The 26,806-nt window shown below is 45.8% G+C and overlaps 1 long non-coding RNA gene across 1 annotated transcript; it reads right to left on the reverse strand.

Moving 5' to 3' along the window:
• Positions 1-4,001: 4,001 nt before the first annotated feature.
• On the reverse strand, positions 4,002-5,110 carry LOC144827340 (uncharacterized). Its single transcript, XR_013610145.1, has 3 exons — positions 5,063-5,110; positions 4,326-4,390; positions 4,002-4,083 (listed from the first exon to the last, which is right to left on the reverse strand). It is a non-coding gene; the product is annotated as an uncharacterized LOC144827340 (long non-coding RNA).
• Between the last annotated feature and the right edge of the window lie 21,696 nt (positions 5,111-26,806).

The raw sequence follows: 26,806 nt of genomic DNA on the forward strand, positions 1-26,806 counted from the left end.
ATAGAAGGGAGTCCCCAATTGTCGATTATACTGAAACTACTCTAGAACAATATACCGATTTCAATAAAGGTTTCTTCTTCTTTATAGGACCTGTCCAGAATAGTAAGTTAATCCGTAGGTTAACCAGAACCCTTGAAGCTGTAATAAATGAGACTGCCTCTGCTCTAGGTAACTTAACCGAAGAGCAATCTGCTATGAGATTTGTCGTTTTACAGAATCGTCTCGTCCTTGACGTCATACTGGCCGATAGGGGCGGGGCCTGTAGAGTCATCGGATCTAGTTGCTGCATTTTCATTCCAAATAACGCGCCGTCTGTTTATTCAGCTATAACCAGACTCCATAAAATTGCCCATCTGATACACCAAGATCCAGGCACCTGGACATGGTCCGGTTGGTTCTGGAATATAATTTCCGCATGGGGATGGAAAATATTGTCCTTCCTAGGTATTGCAGTAGCGATCATATTCAGCTGCTGCCTCTGTATACAATGTGGCCCTGCGATTTGCGGCATTTGTGCTACCTCTTGTATTCCTAGTCCCAAGCCCCGTTCTAAATCCCGTTCCAGGATAATTCGAGACGAGCAAATGATACTGTATGAAATGATAGACGGTATCATGAAAATTGATGTTTCCTGATGAAAACGTAGTGACAAGGAGGGAATGTGGAAAAGTAAATTTTGTCATGTTCTGTGTCCCTACGTGTCATCCATCATATGTTATGTGTGCATGATTAAATATGCATATGCATTCCCCATGTCCGATTAATGACGCAATTACAGTTGTGTCCACCTCTAGTATGCTAGTTTCCAGTCCTCGTGAATACTACGAATATCAGGTCTATGTAAAACTACGTTGCCACGTTTCTCAGTGTGCACGTTATTCTATTATAAAGTCCCCGTTTCTAGGCCTCAAAAGGGCCCGGACACCAGATTCAGCTCCTGTCTCCTGAAGCCTCGCTGAGGAGTGATACAGCCCCCACCTGTATCCTCGACCCTTCACTTACTTCCTGCCTCGCAGTGCCCGGCCCAGCCTGGCTCAGCCTCTGAGTCTGCCAAGAATATGTTATGATTCCAGTTATCAGTTCAGCCCTCCTTCCCTGCATTCCTAAAGCTACTGAACTGCATCAATAGTTTCCGTCATTGTCTAGCCTTCACGTCTCCACGTTAGAGAAATACTGCATTTAATGGTCATTTCATATTCTTCATATTCTTCATCACGCACTACATGTAGAATAATGCATGGTCCAGTCTTAGAATCAAGTTAGCCTTTCCCCTCCTAACTTCTAGTTTATATCAACATGTTCTCTAAACATCAGATACTAGATAGGGTTTAGGTACATGTCGCTCCGACCCTCCAGACTTCAGTCTCTGCTCCTAGCACAGAGTTCATAGCCCCCAGCTTCTCCTAGTAATACGTCATTGCCAGTTTGCGCGCACCATCAGGTTAGAGGTCCCGGCTCCTTAGGTAGCCCCCTCCAATGTTTCCGCCCCATCCATGACATATCCTGTTACGTCTGCACCACATGTCTATGTATACGCCCAGTTACACCTACTTTTACCCTTATCTTTCGCGACTGCTACGCGTCACGCCTTCTGCTCCACCCACTGCTACGCCTACTGCAATGTAATGCTATGTGTTTGCGTTATGTATATATGCTCATGTATTGTTATTAAAAGCCAGCGCGCTCATCCCAGACCCAGCCCCAGCAGCTGCTGGGCCCTGTCAGCCTATTCCTATGCAGGTTGTCCTGTTCCTGTCCTTATGCTGTATTAAACCTGCAAAACTCCTACTACCTCGAATCTTGACTCTTATTTATTGAGCTATCTGTTATGATATATGTCTAGTCAAAAATAGGGTATTATTTATTTATTTACCACAGTTGGCCAAGTTTCTTATCGCTTCTTGTTCTTTCTTGGAAGAATTGTTGAAGGGTCTTGTGTTTAGATGAAGCAGTTCTTTCAAATCATGGTCAACAGCTTCTTCAAAAGTGAGCACTTTCGCTGGAAGACCTGTCGTAGTGGGGTTGAATGTAGAAGGTCTCTTGAGACCAGGGTTTAGGTCAGCACTCTGACTCTCTTGTGAGGTTGAATTCTTACCGGCAAACAGGTAATGTAGCCAAATTTTTCTAAAAAACTTGCCCATTTCAGTCTGGGCAACAAAAGGATCTCCTTTATTGGTAGACACGAAGCCCAAGCCTTTATTGAGAACCTGTTCTTCTGTGCTGGTAAGGGAGTGAGAGCTCAGATTTATTACAAGGCAGGCCCTGTCGATGTCCCTGCTTGATCCTGGTTGATTTTCTTTCCGCTTCTCAGATCCATGGTCTGAGGGGGTAAGTTCCAGCGAACCTGGCCTTGTTGTGATGTTCGTTGTTGGCCTCGTGACCTCCGGCCAAACCCTAAAAAAGGCTGTTGATTGAAATTCTGAAAAGCTTGATGCGGGCCAAAATGACCCATCATGGGAGGATAGGGTGGAGGGCCCCACGGCGTGGGTTGCCACCAAGGTGCCCCTTGTGGTTGAGCAAATTGTTGTCCATATCCCCTCCAGTTCTTCCTGTTGTTTCCTCTACCTCTTGGCTTAGTGTAGAAATTGCCTTGATTGGATGAATCAGAGTCGCTTGAGCCCCCATCGGAACTGGAGGTACCATAATTGGATCCCCCTTGGCGCCCATATTTGTTGTGCGCTGATGGGGTATAGTCGTCACTGGTGTATGGATATATCTTGTCCATTGCAAACTTCGCCAGGTCCTTTTTGAACTTCTCCAGCTTGGTAAACAAGATAGAATCCCGGAATTCTTTACTTGTCTTATTTCCGTCTTCTTGGTGTTTCGAAAACACCTTGCTGGAGGAAATAGTAGTCTTGATCTGGCCTTCGAGAAGTTGAATTTCAACAAGAATTTTATCGGCAGTTCTTTTAGCCGTTTTGATGATCAACACTAGCCAATCACGCGTGCATCTCCACGCTATGAGAGACCAGTCTTTTAAAAATTCTTTGTCATCTAAGAATAGGCGTGGAGCATTTGTCACTATGAGTCCACTAGGGGCACAATTTCCACGTAAATATTCCGCCATGGTAATGCCATGGACACACACCCTCTCCTGATTCTTTTTCAATATGAGGACCTTGGCCCACCCCTCATCGGCATTGACCTGGATAGTCGGTAAGAGTTCTAGCATACTAGGATTCTCTGACAATATATTCTGTACTTCTGCCTCATCAAAAGCTAGGCCTAGATTCGTGGCCATGTTAGTGGGGGAATGATCAAGAAATGAGTAATAGGTGAAATTAGTGTCACAGCTGGCAAGGCGCCTCTACTCTGACCACCACGTAAGCGTGGCTTGAATGCAGTTTAGAACTAATATACAAAAAATATACAAAAACGGACCCGCAGCCAAAGCTGCTCAAACACTATTTAAACCACAGAAAGAGGGTCCCAGGGAATGTTTAACGACCTTCCAATACTACAACCCTGACAATTACTTGTATACCAACCTAAGAGTAGCAAGGGGTCAAAAAAACCTAGTGTGTATGCCTCGTCCGAATGATGGTGTGTGCTATAATCAAATCAAATAGCAAAATCTGTCAGAGGGTCTCTCCAAATGCTCAAAGAGATCCCATCAGACTTCCACCCTATACCGCCCTACATCATTTGGGAACCTTCAAAGTGCACATGGGAAATCGAGTACCCAGTGCAAGATTTGGCCAGACTTAACCAAATCCCTCACATAAATCCCATACAGTCTATGATGTAATCAATATCAGGTATCAGGAGGTAGTTGAAAAGCAGTGCTAAATAATATAAACCAAAAAGTGTGTAAAGTGCTATAGCTAAAATCGAGTAAAAGGAGGAAAATATGTTTAATGGACACCTCCCTTCTCTCAATATTAAAAACAGTGCAAATGGTAGCTTTAGCAAATAACTACACAGATAAACAAAGTGGTCGACATGTTTCTGCAGACTGTCAATGGGCCCATAGGTCACCTTGCTGCTTCATCAGGACCTATTTTCGCTACTGCTATGTGTAATAATGTGATTCAAATTAGAAAATAATGTGACAATTAAAATAAATATCACCTGAAAGTTCTCCTGTATTCAAATTGTCGGAGTGCACCAAGTGGACAAACATACACACACACAAAGATGAGAGAAATGTACATATCATTAGTGATTTTGTCATATTTAAAAAAAAATCAGCTGCTGAATTAGCATATCCAGTCAGGTAAATGTACTGCAAAACATCATGTCACCTCCAATGGGTGTACCTTGAGAGCTAGACCTTCAATGTGTCTCATTATCATATGTGCGAAGAACATATAACTCACACTCACCCAATTTGTAGGAGAATGTCGCCCCCCCTCACCTGGCCACAGCTCAGGTAACACGGAGCACCGCTCTGTTCAAGCCAAACAAATGAAACAGATCAGAGGAAGCACCTCGCTGCTGCACAACAAAACTGCACGTCTTTACTAGATCTAACATGTGTGAATAGAACCTTCATTTCTTATTATAAACGTAGTAGTCATTGACCAATTAGGTCACCCTTGGCATCCTAGGTGAATTGAGGCACAGCGTCTGTACAAGCAGTCATCATGTTCACAAGAATACTAATGGAGCAGTGTCTACTCACAAGTCTCGTCATGGGTGAGTTTCTATGACCTGCATCCTATAGCGCATAACCTATTGTGATCAAAATGCATGCGCTCTCATAGTAGTTTGCTATGTCAACTACTCATTAGGTGCGGTAAATACGATGGAAAGAGCCCATGACTCACGCTCAATATACATCGCACCACTCTTTAAGTAAAGCGAGACAAAACCATCCACCGGCCGAATGCTGTTGAAAGCTATCATACGCTGTGTGTCTGTATCGTGACCCAAAAATACAGCAGCCATCCCTCGCGCCGTTTCTAAGCATGTAGAGAATGCTTGCTATCGTTTTAGGCAAGCGTGATCTCAGCTGTTTTGCCGCGCCCGCAGTTTTTTAATTACCCCTTCCAACAACTATCACAAACCTTCTGATCTCGCTGCTAGTCCAATTGTCGCCCAGCGGAGCCTGTCTGCCTACCTGTCCGTCGGTACTCCAGACGTCCTTCTGGGCTGTCTGTGGGAGGTACCAGACGGTCAGAAGGAGGTCTATTAGGCAGAATCCCTGGTTGGCTGACGCTGTGATGTCATATCAGCGCGCCCTCCCGAGGCTATAGGGAAATGTAGTACTTTTGTGTTTTATCGCCGATTTCACAGAGCCTATGTAGGTTTTGAATGTGTTCAAAAACACTTATCTTAATGTTTTGTGAATTCAGCTTGAGCCTTGCAATGATGCAATTTTCTATCGCTTATTCCTTATTACTCGTTGTATGAGATAAATGCTCCGACCGCTATTCTCCGCACTACAGGACTACAGATTATACTACAAAACCCCTGGGAATCTAGGGAAATGTAGTTGTGTCCACCCCGTTTTTATAGTTTTAGCAATCTTGTGTGCCAATACACTCCTCTTTGCCCCTGCTTTTTCGTGCTCATGGGAGAGCAGATGTTTAGGGGAGCCTGTGTGGAAGTGTGGCATAAGTATAGATGCATTATACTTAGTGACGCATTCTGCCTAGCGACCAGATGTCCCACCAGATATAGTCAGAAAATGGTCGAGAGTGATTTCAAAAACATGGGTATCTAGCCAATTAGTCTGTTGTCTTTCTCCTCTATTATCAGAGGCTCTCATGAATTGTCCGAATCATGAATTCCCTCCTTTCTCTCGAGAGAGCAAATGGTACCACAGGGACTGGGATGCGTTGTATGATGCGTGTCAGTGTCAGTGTGTTACAACGACATCCAAGGGATGTCTTCATTCATCCCGAGTTTGTCAGTCTGTAATTTATAGACCCATCTCTGCTCACGTTTGAAGAGGAAGCCACTGACATCTGTGACGTGTGTTGGTATTAGTGGCTGTTCTAAGACAGTCCAGCTAAGTTCTAAAGGACTGTGTTTTGCCTCTATAAAATGATTGGTCAGCCTAGTCGCTTGCTTGGAGCATTTAATTGAGCTCTTGTGCTCCGAGATGCGTATTTTGACCTTCTGTGTGGTCATCCCTACATACCGTTTTTTACAAGGGCAACTAATCAGATATATCAAATTGCTGCTATTACAATTTGTAAATCTGCGTTGCTCCCAAGGTCGATCTGTGCCAATGTCTATGGTCAGGGACTTCACTGTCTGTGGACAGGCTGCACAGCTACCACAGGGGTGATGGCCCGTAGCTGCCGGCATGTCCCATAAGGTACCTATTGCTCTTGGAAGCTCACCTTTGGGTCGGGTATGTACCAATCTGTCCTTGAGGTTTTGGCCTCTTTTGAACGCAAATAGTGGGGCAGGTAAGGTATCAGCTCCTGTATTTAGGATTTTCCAATGCTTCCTCACTATTTTTTGAATCTGATTTGATTCGGTGCAGAATGTTTGTACACACGTGATTCGATCCTGTTTAGGTTTAGGCGGCAGAATCTCTAATAGGCCATCTCTGTTATTATTTGATGCTCTTTTTTTAGATTTCCGAACCAATTGCCTGGGATAGTTCTTCAGTGAGAGGTCTGTTTCAAGGCTCTTCGCATGGTGTTCAAATGCCTGTTTTGTTGAGCAATTTCGTTGAATCCGAAGAAATTGCCCATAGGGCAGGTTATCCCGGAGTGCTTTGGGATGACAGCTGTGGTAACTGAGTAGGGAGTTCTTTGCCAATGGTTTGCGGTACAGCTCTGATTCTAGACCAGTGGAGGTAGAGGTGATTAAGAGGTCAAGGAATGCCAGATGTGATCTGCTGTGTTCCATAATGAATTTTAAGTACTGATTCCTTCCATTCAGCCATACGTGAAAGCTCTGTAGTTCTTCCTCCGTTCCTCTCCAAATTACTAAGACATCATCGATGTAACGCTTCCACAGGCGTAAACTGCCTGTGAAAGGATTTGTTTCTGCGAAGATAAGGTCTTGCTCAAATCTGTGCACGAAAAGATTCGCGAGACTCGGGGCAAAAATACTGCCCATGCTGGTCCCGCTAATCTGTAAGTAGAGGGATTCTTCAAACTGAAAAAAAATTTCAGTCATAGCCAGATTCGCCAGAGTCATAATCACTCTGACTGGAGTGATGGTGTCCAGATCCTTCTCAGCCAGAAGGGCCTCCACTACCTCTAAGGTCTCAAGCTGAGGTATTGAGGTGTACAGACTCTCAACATCGAATGACACTAGGATGTCTTGATTGTTGTCATAGTCTATCTCAGGTAAAAGTCTTAGAACATCCTTAGTGTCCTTCAGGTAGGTGGGCATTTCCCTCACCATTGGTTTTAGAAAGAAATCGACGAATGTTGACAAAGGTTCCAAAAGGGAGCCTATTCCCGAGATGATCGGGTGACCAAGTGGTGGACGTGTTGGCTTATGTACCTTCGGTAGATGGTAAAAGTAAGGTATTCTGGGGTTCACCGCACACAGGTATTGTCCCTCCTTGGCTGTAATCCACCCCTCACTAAGAGCCTCCTCCACTATTTGTCCGATCTCTCTAGTCAGTCTCTCGGTCGGGTCTGTAGTTAATTTACGATAGGCCTGACTGTTATTCAGTTGACGTAGACATTCACTCCGGTAAGTCTCAGAGTCGAGTAGCACTATCGCTCCACCCATGTCCGCAGGTTTGATAACTATGGACTGGTTGTTGGCCAAGTCTCTTATCGCTTCTTGTTCTTTCTTGGAAGAATTGTTGAAGGGTCTTGTGTTTAGATGAAGCAGTTCTTTCAAATCATGGTCAACAGCTTCTTCAAAAGTGAGCACTTTCGCTGGAAGACCTGTCGTAGTGGGGTTAAATGTAGAAGGTCTCTTGAGACCAGTGTTTAGGTGAGCACTCTGACTCTCTTGTGAGGTTGAATTCTTACCGGCAAACAGGTAATGTAGCCGAATTTTTCTAAAAAACTTGCCCATTTCAGTCTGGGCAACAAAAGGATCTCCTTTATTGGTAGACACGAAGCCCAAGCCTTTATTGAGAACCTGTTCTTCTGTGCTGGTAAGGGAGTGAGAGCTCAGATTTATTACAAGGCTGGCCCTGTCGATGTCCCTGCTTGATCCTGGTTGATTTTCTTTCCGCTTCTCAGATCCATGGTCTGAGGGGGTAAGTTCCAGCGAACCTGGCCTTGTTGTGATGTTCGTTGTCGGCCTCGTGACCTCCGGCCAAACCCTAAAAAAGGCTGTTGATTGAAATTCTGAAAAGCTTGATGCGGGCCAAAATGACCCATCATGGGTGGAGGGCCCCACGGCGTGGGTTGCCACCAAGGTGCCCCTTGTGGTTGAGCAAATTGTTGGCCATATCCCCTCCAGTTCTTCCTGTTGTTTCCTCTACCTCTTGGCTTAGTGTAAAAATTGCCTTGATTGGATGAATCAGAGTCGCTTGAGCCCCCATCGGAACTGGAGGTACCATAATTGGATCCCCCTTGGCGCCCATATTTGTTGTGCGCTGATGGGGTATAGTCGTCACTGGTGTATGGATATATCTTGTCCATTGCAAACTTCACCAGGTCCTTTTTGAACTTCTCCAGCTTGGTAAACAAGATAGAATCCCGAAATTCTTTACTTGTCTTATTTCCGTCTTCTTGGTGTTTCGAAAACACCTTGCTGTCGTTGTAACACACTGACACTGACACGCATCATACAACGCATCCCAGTCCCTGTGGTACCAGTTGCTCTCTCGAGAGAAAGGAGGGAATTCATTATTCGGACAATTCATGAGAGCCTCTGATAATAGAGGAGAAAGACAACAGACTAATTGGCTAGATACCCATGTTTTTGAAATCACTCTCGACCATTTTCTGACTATATCTGGTGGGACATCTGGTCGCTAGGCAGAGTGCGTCACTAAGTATAATGCATCTATAATTATAGCACACTTCCACACAGGCTCCCCTAAACATCTGCTCTCCCATGAGCACGAAAAAGCAGGGGCAAAGAGGAGTGTATTGGCACACAAGATTGCTAAAACTATAAAAACGGGGTGGACACAACTACATTTCCCTAGATTCCCAGGGGTTTTGTAGTATAATCTGTAGTCCTGTAGTGCGGAGAATAGCGGTCGGAGCATTTATCTCATACAACGAGTAATAAGGAATAAGTGATAGAAAATTGCATCATTGCAAGGCTCAAGCTGAATTCACAAAACATTAAGATAAGTGTTTTTGAACACATTCAAAACCTACATAGGCTCTGTGAAATCGGCGATAAAACACAAAAGTACTACATTTCCCTATAGCCTCGGGAGGGCGCGCTGATATGACATCACAGCGTCAGCCAACCAGGGATTCTGCCTAATAGACCTCCTTCTGACCGTCTGGTACCTCCCGCAGACAGCCCAGAAGGACGTCTGGAGTACCGACGGACAGGTAGGCAGACAGGCTCCGCTGGGCGACAATTGGACTAGCAGAATGATAAGAAGGTTTGTGATAGCTGTTGGAAGGGGTAATTAAAAAACTGCGGGCGCGGCAAAGCAGCTGAGATCACGCTTGCCTAAAACGATAGCAAGCATTCTCTACATGCTTAGAAACGGCGCGAGGGATGGCTGCTGTATTTTCGGGTCACGATACAGACACACGGCGTATGATAGCTTTCAACAGCATTCGGCCGGTGGATGGTTTTGTCTCGCTTTACTTAAAGAGTGGTGCGATGTATATTGAGCGTGAGTCATGGGCTCTTTCCATCGTATTTACCGCACCTAATGAGTAGTTGACATAGCAAACTACTATGAGAGCGCATGCATTTTGATCACAATAGGTTATGCGCTATAGGATGCAGGTCATAGAAACTCACCCATGACGAGACTTGTGAGTAGACACTGCTCCATTAGTATTCTTGTGAACATGATGACTACTTGTACAGACGCTGTGCCTCAATTCACCTAGGATGCCAAGGGTGACCTAATTGGTCAATGACTACTACGTTTATAATAAGAAATGAAGGTTCTATTCACACATGTTAGATCTAGTAAAGACGTGCAGTTTTGTTGTGCAGCAGCGAGGTGCTTCCTCTGATCTGTTTCATTTGTTTGGCTTGAACAGAGCGGTGCTCCGTGTTACCTGAGCTGGGGCCAGGTGAGGGGGGGCGACATTCTCCTACAAATTGGGTGAGTGTGAGTTATATGTTCTTCGCACATATGATAATGAGACACATTGAAGGTCTAGCTCTCAAGGTACACCCATTGGAGGTGACATGATGTTTTGCAGTACATTTACCTGACTGGATATGCTAATTCAGCAGCTGATTTTTTTTAAATATGACAAAATCACTAATGATATGTACATTTCTCTCATCTTTGTGTGTGTGTATGTTTGTCCACTTGGTGCACTCCGACAATTTGAATATAGGAGAACTTTCAGGTGATATTTATTTTAATTGTCACATTATTTTCTAATTTGAATCACATTATTACACATAGCAGTAGCGAAAATAGGTCCTGATGAAGCAGCAAGGTGACCGATGGGCCCATTGATAGTCTGCAGAAACATGTCGACCACTTTGTTTATCTGTGTAGTTATTTGCTAAAGCTACCATTTGCACTGTTTTTAATATTGAGAGAAGGGAGGTGTCCATTAAACATATTTTCCTCCTTTTACTCGATTTTAGCCACAGCACTTTACACACTTTTTGGTTTATATTATTTAGCACTGCTTTTCAACTACCTCCTGATACCTGATATTGATTACATCATAAGCTGTTTGGGATTTATGTGAGGGATTTGGTTAAGTCTGGCCAAATCTTGCACTGGGTACTCGATTTCTCATGTGCACTTTGAAGGTTCCCAAATGATGTAGGGCGGTATAGGGTGGAAGTCTGATGGGATCTCTTTGAGCATTTGGAGAGACCCTCTGACAGATTTTGCTATTTGATTTGATTATAGCACACACCATCATTCGGACGAGGCATACACACTAAGTTTTTTTGACCCCATGCTACTCTTAGGTTGGTATACAAGTAATTGTCAGGGTTGTAGTATTGGAAGGTCGTTAAACATTCCCTGGGACCCTCTTTCTGTGGTTTAAATACCATAGCAACCATCAAATTCTGCTACCAAGGTAATTGATCCAGCGGCCTATAGAAAATATGTCATAAATTACGCAACCCAACTTTACAACTTACACTAATAATCACTAATTAAACACAAAGGCCCATTAATCAAACATGACATATTATGACCAACCGAACCATGTGGCCTAATCAACCTATTCACAAATTATATACATTTATATACAACCGCGGTAAATGGATATCATCATTTCAATAAACCTAACTATGTATTAAGCCACTTATGGCGATAGAATCTAGCTAATGGTAACCTGAACCCATGAAATGTCAAGACCAGCTTGTTTTCAAAAGTAAGATTTTATTAGCTATTTATTATAATTTCGTAAATGTAATTTTTATTAAAGCATTTTTATTAGAATTATTGCGAGTAAAAACATTATAAGTTCCAAAATTATTATTGCAAAAGTATTTATTAGTTTAGCATTTTTCAAAACCTAAGTCCCTAACTAAGCTAAATAAATGGAAATAAAGTAAAGTCTTTGAGGGTTCTTACATGCTCCAAGTGAAGTCCGTCAGCACGACACCCTCTTCCAAAGGTCAGCAAAAGCAGCAGCGAGCATAACCCTTCCACGGGGAATGGGTTTTTATACCTTACTACGCTAACTAATCTAAGTAAAAGTAATTCTTTTCTGAAAAAGTCGGAATCCCATTGGTTCACAAGTGACAAGTGACATATCACCTCATTTTCAAAACATCAGTTCCGTCACTTTCTTAGAGTCCATTGTCTCTAGCATTCGAGCTCCGAGGCTTCCTCAGATTGCAACATTTTCTTGAATAACATTTTTCATCATGTCATTGCGCTTCCTCGGATGCAAAGTTATCAAATGTTCCTCCTGCCGGTTCCTGGCCTTGGCCTTGTCCGAGTAGGAAACTGCTAGAAACACACCACGCTTTCCAAATGTTGCCACCGAAAGGAAATCTTTCTTTGAAAGGACTCTCTCTTGCTCCGTGCAGAATTTATTTGCAAACTCGAGTAAACTAGGCCCAAAAGCAGTCAATTTAACGTCCACTAATATATAAACAAACACAAAAGAATAATTAATGTAAGAAATATTATATGTTCTGTTGCCACCCAACATTGCTAATGATTAACCCATTAGTCTAAATTACCTAGCCAAAGCAAACAAATAAAGCAGCATTATATCTACCAGTCTTCTTTAAATCCATCGAAATTCTTTATGCACCTATAGAGAATAGAGTGACACCACATAGACAAGGAAAGCAAAACAAGCACATGCTACTTTTAAGAACAGCCGCGATTAGTTATAACATGACAAAAGGACAAAATTAATTTATTAATTTGCACGAACAAAAAGATGCAACAAATATGCACGTTTATGAGCACACACGTTAATATCCCACGTGTAATGTAAGTTTATTCTAGGTTGAATTAATACAAACACAGCACCAAACGTTAATAAAGTTATTTTTTCATTATGGAAGTGTGACTTCACGAGTTGAAATAAAATTATTTCCAAATCTCGCTCCATCAGATGCACATGTATAAATATATGAATGGATGCAGATTGCTGTAGAAGGATGAATGAAGGTAGCTGCAGATGGATGGATGCATGAAGGCAGCTTCAGATGGATAGCTGTAGTTACCTGCAAATGTGTTGTTTTATAGAGGGATAGATGCATGGGTATCTGCAGGTAACTGAAGATGCATGAATGAATGCAGGGAGCTTCTGATAGATGGATGTGTGCATGCAGGTGCTGTAGATGAATTAATGGATGCAGTTGGCTTCAGATGGAAGAATAGATGCCGTTTGCTGTGAATGAATGGATATAGTTTGCTGCAGATGGATGGGTGCTGTTTGCTGCTGATGAATATATGCAGTTTGAGGCAGATTGATGCAGTTAATTGCGGATGGATGAATGGATGTAGTTAGCTGCACATGAATGGATAGATGCAGGTAGCTACAAATGGTTGGACTGATGCTGATAGCTATAGATACATTTCTGGACACAGAAAGCTGCAGTGCTGTATATATTGATGGATAGAAGCAGGTAGCTGAAGATGTTTGTGTGCATAAATGGATGAAGGTAGCCGCAGATGTATATGTGGACAGATGCAGGTACCTACAGATAAGTGGATGGACAGATCGATGCATGAATTGATGCAGGTAACTGCAGATGGATGGACGGATGAATGGAAGCAAGAAGCTGTGGCTGGAGAGGAAGAATGTAGGTAGCTGCGGATGGATTAATGCATGCACGTGGGTGCAAATAAATGGATGCAGTTTGCTTCGGATGGATAGATGCAGTTTGCCAAATTTGGAGGAATGCAGTTTGTAGATTGATGGATGAATGGATGGATGGATGAATGGATGGATAAGTACGGGGATGGATGGATACAATTTGTTGCAGACAGAGGGATGCTGTTCACTTTGGATGGATGGATGCACGTAGCTGAAAATGTATATATGTATATTAGAATGGATCCACAGGTAAATGCAGGCAGCTGCGGATGAATGGATGGATGCAGGTAACTGCAGATGGATGAATGCACGGGTGGATGCGGCTAGCTGCAAATGTATGGTTGGATGGATGTAAGTAGTTGCAGAAGGATGCAAATAGCTGCAGACAGAGAGATGTAGGTAGCTGCAGATGCAGCAATGCATGGATAAAGGTAGCTGTGGATATATATGGATGGATGGATAGCTGAAGGTAGCACCGGATGTAAGGATAGATTACTTGATCCAGAAATAGGCAGATTTATCGATGGACAGGTGGATGCACATGAATAAATAGATGGATGAATGCAGATAGATGCAGAAGGATGAATGAAGGTAACTGCAGATGGATGGATGTATACAAATTAAGGGGTCTTGGAACACTAAATGCTTACCCTCAAAGGCCTGATGTTTGTGCAACTACAAAGAAGAGTTGATTGAGCATGTATCTATTTCCTAATTTATTAGAGCTATAAAAGAAATACCTGAAATAAGTATTTAATTCATTCAATTGTAGATCTATCAAAGAGGCTGTTAACTATTGTTTTTCCCCTGGTGATTGTCAATTTATTGGGAAGTGAACTCAATTGTTATATTATTTCTATTCTAGTCTTAAGAAATTGTGATTGAAATGCTGTTTTTATAGAATATTTGTAGATATGCTTGTGATTTTAACATTTATTTTCCTATTATATGAATATTTGAATATATTTTATACAAAAAAGATGCATTCATTCATTTGTTCATTCATTCATGTAGGCATCTTCAGATGGATAGCTGTAGTTACCTGTAACATGTTTGTATATAGATGGATAGATGCATGGGTGGATGTAGGTAACTGAAGAGGCATGAATGAATGCAAGTAGCTACTGAATGGATGGAGGGATGTGTGCATGTACGTAGCTGCCGCTCGATTGATGGATGCAGCTGTCTCCAGATGGATGAATGGATGCTGTTTGCTGTGAATGGAAGGATACAGTTTGCTGCAGATGTCTGGATTCTGTTTGCTGCTGATGAATAGATGCAGTTTGCTGCAGATAGAGGGATGCAGTTTGCTGGAGATGGATTAACTTAACTGCTGATAGATGAATGGATGCAATTACCTGCACATGGATGGATAGATACAGGTAGCTAAAATAGATGAATGGACACAGGTTGCTATGGATTAATGGCTGGATGCAGAAACTTGCAGTATGTATGTCTATATTGATGGATAGAAGGAGGTAGCTGCAGATGTATGTATGCATAAATGGATGCAGGAGATGCAGAGTTATGTATCGGCAGATGCAGACATTTACAGATAAATGGATGGCTAGATTGATGCAGGAATGGATGCAGGTAACTGCAGGTGTGTGGATGAATGGATGGAGGGATGAAAGCAAGAAGCGGAAGATGCATGGATTCAGGTAACTGCAGCTGGATGGGAAGAACGCATGTATCTGCAGCTTGATGAATGCATGCAGGTGGTGTCATGTTCAGGCCCTGGGAGACTGTCTCGGGGAGGGGCAGGGGGGGATCGGGCTATCTGTGTGGGTTCCAGAGAGTTTGTTCTATTTCCTTGCAGATCACCTGGGTCTTCGGAATCCCCAGGTTAACGATCCAGCTTCCTCGAACAGGAAGTAGAGCGGGAGGTCAGCACTGGAGGCACTACCGCCTGAGACCGCATATGAACCCGCGCTGGCGTGCTTTGGATACAGATTCCTCGCCCAACTGGAGTCTGTAGTGTCCTAGCATGGACACGTTCTAGTGTTCACGAGTGATGTAACATACTTTACACACACCCACCACAGACGTCATGGTGTCACATGACGCTGCGAATAAAAGGGGCCGAGCGCACGTGCTCGTGGCCATTCCCACTACCCCTATCTGGTGTCTGCGTGTCCATCATTGCTGCTCTCTAACATGCGGGCCTAGGGCCCTTCGCAATTTTACACTGGCGACGAGGCCGGTAGTGCAGCCCATGCGTGCCACTACCCACAGCAAAAGAAAAATGGGGAAGAGAGCTGCCCGCCTAGAGGGCACCCCCTGCAACACGGCACGACGCGCCGAGAATCCTGTGGGCACGTCGGAGCCCCGCAGCGACCGGGAGGCCCACAGCAAGCCGACCGGAGCCCACCCGCGTCGGTCGCCACCAACAAGTGCCACCAGGAAAGAGCGGACCGCCCAGTTCCCACCTGAGACAGCCGCGAAGCAGTGACCCCACGGAGAGGTGTTCGGGCCGGGCGGAGCCCACCCGCCACGACCGCGACAGAGCATCAGGCCCGCCGGCCGAAGGTGAGCCAGGGCGAGAAGTGCCCGCCCATGAACAATGCCCAGCAATAAGCAGGACCAGCGGAGCCCACCCGCGGCCTGCCAGAGTCGTCCCCTGCCCCCGCCGCGTGTGTGAGTGGAAGCGGTGGGGCACAGAGACTAGAGACGGCGTGGGAAAGTGCGGCCGGACCCGCAACCAACATAAACAACGAGGGGGAGGGAGCGGAGTAGCTAACCGCCTCCCGACCCCCCTCGCAACGTGGTCCGGACAGTTAGCGGGCCATCGGAGCCCACCCGCGGCCCGCCGGTAGCCCCCAGCAAAGACTGCGGAGCCAGCGGAGCCCACCCGCAAGGTAATGGCGCCCTACCGGGCGAGAAGCGACCCGGCCTGACCCTGCCCGCAGCATAGGCAGTCCAAAGAGGCGCTGGCGAAAGCGGAGCCTACCCGCATACAAGCGCCGGGATTACCAGCATTAAGGTCCCCAAAGCAGGTGCCACCCCGCACGACCACACATCGCCCCCCCCCCGCGCGAGGACTGCAGAAGGCTGCCGCGGGTAAGGGGGCGAAGAGAAGTGAAGGCAAGAGAAGTATGCCCCGCCTCCTGAGACCCCGGCGTAAGGAATAAACGCCAGCAAGCGGCCAGCGACGCTAAAACAAACTTTCAGGTGTGCGCGACGGCACTGGCTGCGAGGGTGCCCCCGAGCAAACAAATAAAAGGAAAGTGCCGGTGAACCCGGCAGGACACGGAGCATCCATCACACACACACCCCCTCCTTCGTGCCCGCCCACGGAGGTGCCTCACCCAGTCACCCTCCCATCTAACACAGTAAATGCCTGTGCCCTCCCGTTTCCCAATCACAAGAAAAGGACACTCACCGAGGAAAGAGGTGAGGTCTCACTCCCGCCGCCTGGGGTCAGCAGTCACTCCAGCCCCCGGTGCAGCCCGAGAGCAGCAGAGACAGTCAAGACTGAAGACGACCAAGGAAGAACGTCCCGGGGCAAAGCAGGCTGCTGCTGGAGGGAAGCATACAGCCGCTGCCATCTAGTGGCCAACAGGGAAAAGTGCACCTGCCATTAAAATCTGAACTTAGCTACAGGACTGAGGGTGTCAAGAGACAACAGTAGCAAGGGGCAATGGATCGAGTTGCGCCCCCCCCAAGAAAAGCATATAATCTCACGCAGCAAGTAAGTGAGCAACAGTGCAGAAGACACCCACACACACCAGCAAGGAGTCGGCTGCTGCCACTTCCAGCGCGATGTGGGAAGAGGCACGAACGCCTCACGAAGCATCCAAGCACTAACAGAACGTCTGGAGGAAACGACTGCCAAGCACTGGAAGAACGTCTAAGGAAAAGACCGCCGCGATCAAAGGACGGAGAGAGCAGCGACGCCTTGTGGCCACAGGCGCTCACCGCAGCATCAACTACTCCAGCCAACGGTCCAAAGCAGCAAGTACCTGACGACAGCCAAAGCAGCAAGTACCCAACGTCACGCAACAGGCGTCCAAGAACCCTGAACAGTAAGTGCGCAAACAATGCGCCACGTGGCGACGCACAGCCACCGCAAGGAGAAAGAAGAGCGCAGGCAGCGCCATCGCGCAGAACAATTATCGCCGACGACCACACGACGTGGCGCCTCCCAGGAGCCGATCCGCAGAATGATCGCCCATCAAGTGCCGACCCGCGACAGGTCCCCAAAAAGATTATTGAAGCGCAAAGTCCGACAGGACGACCAAAGGCAACCTGCCAGGCATCGGCAGAAGTGGACCGCCAAACGGTCCAGGACGTTCAACCATGAAAAGGTCGACGGGCGTGGACCCCCGAACGTCACCAACCAGAATCAAGAAAAGAAGGTTCGCGACACCAACTCTGGCTGCTGAGGAAGAAGGAGAAAGTGTCCCTGACAGGGACAAGACCAGGGGTACACATGCAGAGTGCGCGCACTGCATGGAGGACCCAGGTCAGGAGAGAAGACACAAGATCGGTCCAAGTGATGTCGCAATGCAGGAGGAAGAAAAGGAGAGATCCGAGTGGCACGTCTGCCACCGCGAAAAGGAAGGAAGAAAAGGAGAGATCCGAGTGGCACGTCTGCCACCGCGAAAAGGAAGGAAGAAAAGAAGAGATCTGAGTGGCACGTCTGCCACTGTGAAAAGGAAGGAAGAAAAGGAGAGATCTGAGTGGCACGTCTGCCACCGTGAAAAGGAAGGAAGTATATCCATGTGGCCTGTTGCCACAGTTAAGAGTGGAAGGAGAAGTCAGTGCGAAACAACGTCCCCACAGTGAACCAACTAAGGAAGGAGAGAGGAGTGCAGGAAGACCACTCACACTCCCGAAGAGAAGGAAGGCGACAAGTGCCAGGACAACGGTGCGAGGAGCACGAGGCCGGAAGAACACCAGTGACAAAGAAGACCAGCTGATCGACGATGTTTCCGCACACCCAGGATCTGCGGAGAGGAGCAAGCGAGACCGTTTGTGACATCCACCTTTGGGGTCACACGGACACTGGACAAATGCCAGCCGTGGTGACTCAGGGGCAGAGGCCTCCGGGACGCAAGTCCCCGCGACGAGAGATGGTCCTCCAACGCCCATCCGAAAGGTCAGGGGAGGGCGAAGACATCGCAAGCAAAGACAGAAACCAACAACTACCTCGGGACGAGGCTGCGGAATCTGAGGTGAGGCACATCGTCTCCTCCATACCCCCACTGACGGTGGCGTAGGAGCAACCTGATGTGGCACATCCAGCCCAGCGCAAATCCGAGAAAGAGGACCTCAAGGATATCCCGTGGCAGGGGAACACCGACGAGAGGGGTCATCCTGGTGAGAGGGATGCCTTGCAACAGATCTGCCTTTTGCCAAGTAGGACACCGACTACAAGTGAAGCCAAGGCCAAGACCGGAAATCGTGCATCATTCCCCGGCGAAGGACAAGAACTCTAACTGCACCCGCCGCCATGGACGTTAGCAAAAGAAGGACTGTGAGGACAATTTTGTCGCAGAGTCGTCAATAGACTGGTTCCATCGAGCACCCCAAACCGGTGCCACTGTGAACTGATGTTCCCCGCAGCAGATTGAACATCATCTGTGATTCCAAGCAGCGGTGGATAGAAGGACTCAGCGGAAGTTGAACACTGTACTACATCCAAGTAATATGTGGTTTTTCCCCACAGGTTGAACTTTGGCGTTGGGTTTTTGTTATTAAAAATTGGGAGGGATGTAGTGTCCTAGCATGGACACGTTCTAGTGTTCACGAGTGATGTATCATACTTTACACACACCCACCACAGATGTCATGGTGTCACATGACGCTGCGAATAAAAGGGGCCGAGCGCACATGCTCGTGGCCATTCCCACTACCCCTATCTGGTGTCTGCGTGTCCATCATTGCTGCTCTCTAACATGCGGGCCTAGGGCCCTTCGCAATTTTACAGAGTCGGCGTGGTTCGGCAGAGTTCCGCTCTGTAAACTTTTCGTGATTTCTTTTCATCCAGCCTCCCAGGTTAACTTATACGGGTACACACTCAGGAGCGCTTGTGTATCTCTTTGTGCTGCGGCACACGCAGGAGAGTGTTGTCGCTTTCTTTTCCGTCATGATACATGCGCAGGAGCCCTTGTATATCTCTCTGTGCCGTGGCACATGCAGGAGTTGTCGCTTTCTCTCCCTCAGTACACACGCAGTGCTTGTGTACCTCACTGAGCTGCGGCATACACAGGAGCCCGTTGTCGCTAGTCAATCCTTTTTTAGAGCAGTGCAAGAGCACGGGTATCTTTTACAGTAAGGCGCAAGAACACTTATTTGCTTTAGTCTCGTGTTGCTGTTGGCACTGGAAGCGTCTATTTTTAGAGAGAGCCATACTCGCTGGATGGCAGTTCCTTACCTGTGGCGCAACAGGGACAGCAGAGTATTATCTCTACGATCTCAAATCCGCTTTCTCCTTTCTGTGTGCGTTTCAGTACAGTACCAGCCCATACCACGTCCTAGGTGAATAGAATATACTTCCCACAAAGTATTTAGATGTCTGTATGGATACTTCTGTAAGTGTGATCCAAGGGTGCAACAGTATCTAACAATATAGTTTATCCCTACAGGCAGTATTCCCAAAAGGGTCCCCCACATCTTCCGTGGGCGTATACACCAGGTATACACACAGAAGGACAAAACTACACACCTTAGGATTCCTTCGCCTGGCCCCCATCTTCGCCCTGGTCAGTATATATTCTATCATGAGGGAAAGGTGGGAGACGGTGGAGGTTGTTCAAGTCGTCTCTGCAAGATTCCTCAGCAAGCAGTAGGTAAGACTTGTGGGGTACTGACAGGTGCTTGCAGATGGATGGATTCACTTTACTGCAGATGGATGAATGCAGTTTGCTGCATTTGGACGGATGCAGTTTCTGAATGGAATGATGGATAGATGGATGCTGGTAACTACAGCTGGAGCAATGACTGGATGGGCAGATGAATAGATGTAGAAATGGATGCTCACTGGAAGCTGCAGCATATATTGGTAGATGGATGAAGGCAGCAGATATATGTATGTATGGATTCAGGTAGCTGCAGATATATTTATAGACAGATGCAATTAGGTGCAAATGAATGGATTCAGGTAGCTTAAGATGAGTGGATGGATGCAGATAGTTGTGACAGGAAGGAATGCACAATCACTGCAGATGGATGAATGGATGCAGGTAGATGTATATATATTTATGGATGGTTGGATGCAGGTTGTTGCACATACATGTATAGATGGATGGATGCTTCGGTGCATGCAGTTATATCTGGATGGATGCAAGTATCTCTGGTGGATGGGTGGATGGATAAAACGTACCTGCAGACGGTTGGTTGAATGCATGTAGCTAATAATGTATCTATAGATGAATGAATGCATGAGTGGGATTTGGTACCTGCAGATAGATAGATGGATGCAGGTAGCCTCAGTTTGAGGGACGGATTGATGGATGCAGGTAGCTGCAGATGTATGGATGGATGGATGCATCTAGCAGCATTTGTATTTATGCATGGATTGACGAATCTGACCTCACTTACAACATTCTAATCTATATTTTGTAGCCACTAGTCTAATGGTCGTTTGCTTATTATTGGCCTGACACCAGGAATGCACATTGATGGTGCAATGATTGCATGCTGTTGGCAAATGAAATAGGTTAAGAATGCAGTAAAAATGTACTATTGATATTTCCAGATGTATTGGAGGTTCGTTCGTTCGTTTGAAAAGCTTTATTTCGGTACATTGACCATAAAAGCATCACAAGAATGAATAAAACATATATCATTACCACAGGAATCAAGAAACATTGATACAGTTTTACATCCAGTCGCCATAGAATAAACAATTAGAATAAAGTGCAGGTGCATATGGTCAGTGCTTTTACACATGGAAAAAGATTAAAACCATACTAAAAGCCACTAAGGGTAATAAAATAATTTATAAAACAGGAGCAGAGACTCTTTTTAAAATAGACACAGTTAAAAGTTATATACCATAGGTCAAAAAAGTGTTAACAGGCCGAGCAGATCGTATACTACATTCGGCCACTAAGGGGAAGGCTCCAAAAACTTCCTCCTCATACACCACATTGAGAATAAAAAACAAACGGGAAACAGAGTAAACAATTGGGAGGTGCAGCTCAGTTTTCAAAATTCTATAGGCCTCTCTAAAGTGTCTTGTGCCCAAGTTCTTACAGATTTGTACAAGCCAGCGTCTTCTTGGCGACCTATAGGAATCACATTGGAAAAAAACGTGCACCTCAGTTTCATCCACTAAACCACAAGCAGGGCATTCAATCGTAACCTGTCCCCCCCATTTTTTAACATAGGATCGTAGGGGGAGGCACCCATGCCTGAACTGAAGAAACAATTTTCTTGCCAGCACTGGTTGGAAGCTGTCCAAGATGGACTCTGCCTGATAAATATTTTTAATTGCAAGGAATTCACTTGTCAGCCGTCCCGATGAAGAGCTACGCATCATCTTGGACAGCCGGTATTCCCTATAGGCAGTCACCAGTGTGTTCCTACTTAATGATTGGGACACGGTTTGGGGCTCATCCCACAGGTCCACGCGTCCCAGTTCCACACATAGTGCCTTAAGGTGTCTCAACCAGGGTATCTTGCCCACCCCCTTCAGCCCCAATATCTCAGTTAATTCCTTGCTATATGGGGCTAGCTCGGGAGTGCTCCACAAGCGTCTCCAGAAGGTTAAAGTGCGGCATCCTCGGCAATGGATCTGATTCCTAGGTCCATTCTCAACGGGATCAGTGGTGTACTTTTGGGGAGGCTAAGAAGCTGCCTAATGAACACATTCTCAGTGCGTTCAAGGGATGAGAGTGCACAGTGACCCCAAATTTCTGCACCATATAACGCAGCACTTCTTGCCTGTGCCCTGTAGGCTTCCATTGGAGGTTCAGTAATGGTTGCGGGAGAAGGACAGTGGCAGCTTAATTCCACACTCTACTGTCCCAAGACAAATACATAACATACTTGACAAATCATACATCCTGATTCAAGGAACACAATTAAAGTTCTGTAAATGTACTTATTTAACTATACTTAGAGTTAAATTAAATTAAATTAGAAACCTCAGCAAACCTCAGTCCCCCCAACCTGTGTACCTAGCATAATTGTTACCATAATGTGCCCACCAGTCCTGGATTCTGAGGTGACAATCACCAGCCCAAACACAGAGGAACCAGTACCCAGTGGGAGAGGGCACCCTGGGTCAAGGGCACAGGGTCAAGGGGGTAGGGGTCATGGGAGGGGTATTGTGGGATCGCTGAGTGAGGCCACTCACACCCAGGCCAGTATCCACCACATCTTGGGAGGCTATCATGAGTCCCATGGCGTGATGGGCCAGGTACTGACCAAAATCAAGGAGATGAAGCAGCTGCAGAGAGACATACATCAGAAACTGTCCATCCAAAAAACAGCACATACTCCATAATTGAGGTGCTGTAGGACATCAACACAACCCTGTGCTGCGCTTTTCCACCACCATCTACCTCTTCCCGTGGTTCAACTATATCCGGACCATCCACATCTGTGGCAGTCACTGGAAGGGATACCCTGTTGGAGGAAGACACGCATGCCGACACCTGTGTACCAGCAGCAGGGGATACCCCTGCCTTCACAAACAGGTATGTCCATGCAAAAATCCAGGAGGTGTGGATGGCAAGACATCCACCACCACCAGCAAGAAACATAACATTTTCTCCAGTGTATTTAAACCATTTACTCTGTGGACAATTTCTGGACAAGTTTCCATTTCAGATGGGAGTAGTATTTTGGAATTTGGACTTCAGACAATTTGGCATCTACATCTATGGTTTCATTCACCACGCCTGAATACTTCACTTTTTCTTGGTGATTTTTGAACAATGTATCTCTTCACTTTTACCACTTTAATAAATATGCAAGTTACAAACTCATGGTCTGTTGTAGTAAATCTCACATCTAGCTATATATATAGCATAAAGTTGGACTTGCTGGTATCTGCTTCGGCGGAATTTCTCTCGCATCCAGGTTACTGGAATCACCAAGGCCCACCTCCAGGCCCGGGAGGAGATGGGGCGGTGTTGTAGTCACTGACTGCACGCTGGCGAGGTGGATTCTCAACCTTGCCCCCGCTGAAAGGATCCCTGTGGCTCGGGGGTTGCTGCGGTCTGGGGACTCGAGGAGAAAGCAGAGTTCAGGGACACACGGACTTGGGGGTTTCTTATTAGTACGGCGCTGATCCACTCCCGCAATACCAAACTGCAAGGAATCAAGCATTCTGGGACTTGTAGGCGTCATCCACCAGGCGGCCTACAGAAGGTAAAGGCACATGGTACTTACCTTGGGGGTGGAGCGGCTCACCACCAATGAGGATGGGGCAGGCTTTTTTAGATCCGGAACAAGTGCCTGCATCCTGACAACACCCCTGGCGCTGAGGAAGGCAAAGACGCTGAAATGCATTCGCCATGCTGCGTGATTTCAGAATAAAGCTGCCTCCAAACTTTCCCCTGGTGTGGCCTCTTCTCTTTCCACAAAGGAGCTTTTTGGACATACATATACATATGTATATATATATATATATATATATATATATATATATATATATATATATATGCAACAGCTGTAGCCTCCCAGAGCTCCGTTTCACATGACCATGGAAAACCACACGAATCCAGCGTAATTGAAGGCACAAAGGTTTATTTAAAAGCTGAGCCTCACAAAATCTGACGCGTTTCGGGCATCCGCCCTTGCTCATATATATATATATGAATTCAAACAAATAGTCCCGAACCTCCAACTCCGGCGAACAGAGACCAAACGAATCCCAAAGATAAGGCAAAAGGGTTTTATTGCACCAAGTTCAACAGCGCAGCGGACTGACGCGTTTCGGGCGGATGCCCTTGATCACAGTAAAATGCAATTCGAAATACCTTGTTTTTATATGCTGTTGTGCACACCATGTGACATATAAACATAAACAACATACTATAAGGTGAGCCCAAGTCCATAGAAAGATATTTGATTTCTTTTTCTCGCTCTGTCACAAGGGGTACAGTGTTGCCAAACAATCAAAGTAAACATCAGTTCTTATGCTGAATAAATTCATAAATAAAAACAAGTCCCTGCATAAATGCATAGGAGAAATACCAAACATAGTTTGTACAGTACTGATGAAAGAATGCGTATTGTAAACTAATACAAATGTGCAAAATACCGCGATTGTAAACATTAAGATTTGTGCAAATTTTCATATGTTAAAAGCAATAATATGTATACTTAAAACCATACTGGAAACAGAATGTTTCCATATAAAAACTTTCCATTGGGACGTGCAAATCTTAGCAATGTAAACATGGTAATTGGTGCAACATGCGCAAATAATTTAAGTACTGTTGTAACTAAAGCTGTAATATGGTAAAAACAACATAGCCTGCAGCGGGGACATAAAACATAGATGGCAACCCCTCTGTGTTGTAAACTATAGGCTAACCCATGAGATGTTGGCTAAATGTGCTGAAAAAGGAAAAAACCTCCATGGTGTAGTGCATGATTCTGATGCAGCCGGATTTAATAAGCCATGTCTGCATCCCAAATGTCATAAATCGTGACTGAAAAAATCAAATCAACAGAATTAAAAACATTTCAAATTAGTAAATTGCGGAACAGTACTAGACGGGGTGGAGGTGGCCTCAGATGGATTGTTATTTTATCAGATATTGGATGGTGAAAGCCAACAAAACTAATCCGCGCTTGGACCCTATAAAAAATGATAGAGGTCCTCTGTCGTATTCAGTCCATTTGGAACTTTACTGTCCAATTCAAGAATCATTTTAGATTCTAATTGCGAAGCATTTTGTCCCTGTCTCCTCTTCTGCGAGGTTTGGGGACAGAGGTCAGTACAAAGTATCTGAGACATTGTAAGTCATTATTGTGTACACTTTTGAAGTGTCTCGCGACAGGATAGGAGCTGTCATTGTTGACAATCGCTGGAAGATGCTGCAATATTCTGGCATGCACCTGTAGCCTGGTGCTGCCAACATGCCACAGGTGCACGCCAGAACATAAACAGCATATTCTGTCTTGCAATTGTAGCTCCCTCTGATGGGCAGTTGGACAGGACTGAATGGAGTGTTGTACTTGATGGTATTGATGCCATACTTACACGCCCTACAACTAGAGCATTAAAAAAAAACAGCCGGGGTTTGAACCAGGACTGACTTTTAAGTAATTCTGGGAAGGAATTGGATACATGGGTACGCATGGAGGGGCCCCTGCGAAAAGTGATGTTGGGATTACTGGAAAGTTGGGGTGCCAGGACCCAATCTTTCATTAATATGGGCCAACTCTTAGTCAGAATTGCAACACAGCCCCCGTGCATGTTTGAAGAGGGGGAACTAATTCCCCTTGCATACTGGGGGCCCCTGGGGGCCAACTAGCCCAACTGGAACCTCCAGTATGCGCCAGGGGGCTGCATTGCAGAGATGTAATGAGTTTATGTCCCTTGTTACACCTCTCTGCAACGCAGCCCCCTGGCGCGTTTGCAGAGGGGTAACTAATTCCCCTTGCATATTGGGGGTCCCTGGGGGCCAACTAGCCCACCAGGAGCCTCCAGTATGCGCCGGGGGCTGCATTGCAGAGAGGTGTAATGAGGCCACACCCTTTTTTACACCTCGCTGCAACGCAGCCCCGTGCATGTTTGAAGAGGGGGAACTAATTCCCCTTGCATACTGGGGGTCCCTGGGGGCCAACTAGCCCACCTGGAACCTCCAGTATGCGCCAGGGGGCTGCATTGCAGAGAGGTGTAATGAGGCTATGCCCCTTTTTACACCTCTCTGCAACGCAGCCCACTGGCGTTTGCAGAGGGGGGACTAATTCCCCTTGCATACTGGGGGTCCCTGGGTCATATCTGCCCAAACGCCGATATTCCGAATGATTGAAAATGACTTTTCTTGAGAAACATTTGGATTTGGATTATCATGTCCTATACTTTGGAATTTTTGAAAGACTTACTTTGAGGATGCTATAAATTACTCAAGTCTGCCCGAATTGTGTGGGTAATATTGATACCTAGTCACTTTGAATAAGAATGTACTTACGTCTCGTCTAACATTTGGAAGAAATATCTAGTTATATGGCTGTGGTACATAAACTTAAGGAAAATAAAAGCATTTGAATATACACCAAGATTCAGCGCTTCAATAAGGACTCTAAGTGATATGATTTGATTGGACTTATTGTGCAAGTGGTGATGTGCCAAACTTTGGAATATTCTCCACTACTCTCTGCTACTTACTCTCTACTACTCCACTACTCTCTAATACTCACTCTCTACTACTCATTCTCTACTACTCTACTACTCTCTGCTACTCTCTCTCTACTACTCACTCCCTACTACTCACTATCTACTACTCTCTACTACTCACTCTCTACTACTCTACTCTCTACTACTCACTCTCTACTACTCTCTCTCTACTACTCACTCTTTACTGCTCACTCTCTACTACTCACTA

The sequence above is a fragment of the Lissotriton helveticus genome, chromosome 4_1 (genome assembly GCF_964261635.1).
Source record: "Lissotriton helveticus chromosome 4_1, aLisHel1.1, whole genome shotgun sequence".
NCBI lineage: Eukaryota > Metazoa > Chordata > Amphibia > Caudata > Salamandridae > Lissotriton > Lissotriton helveticus.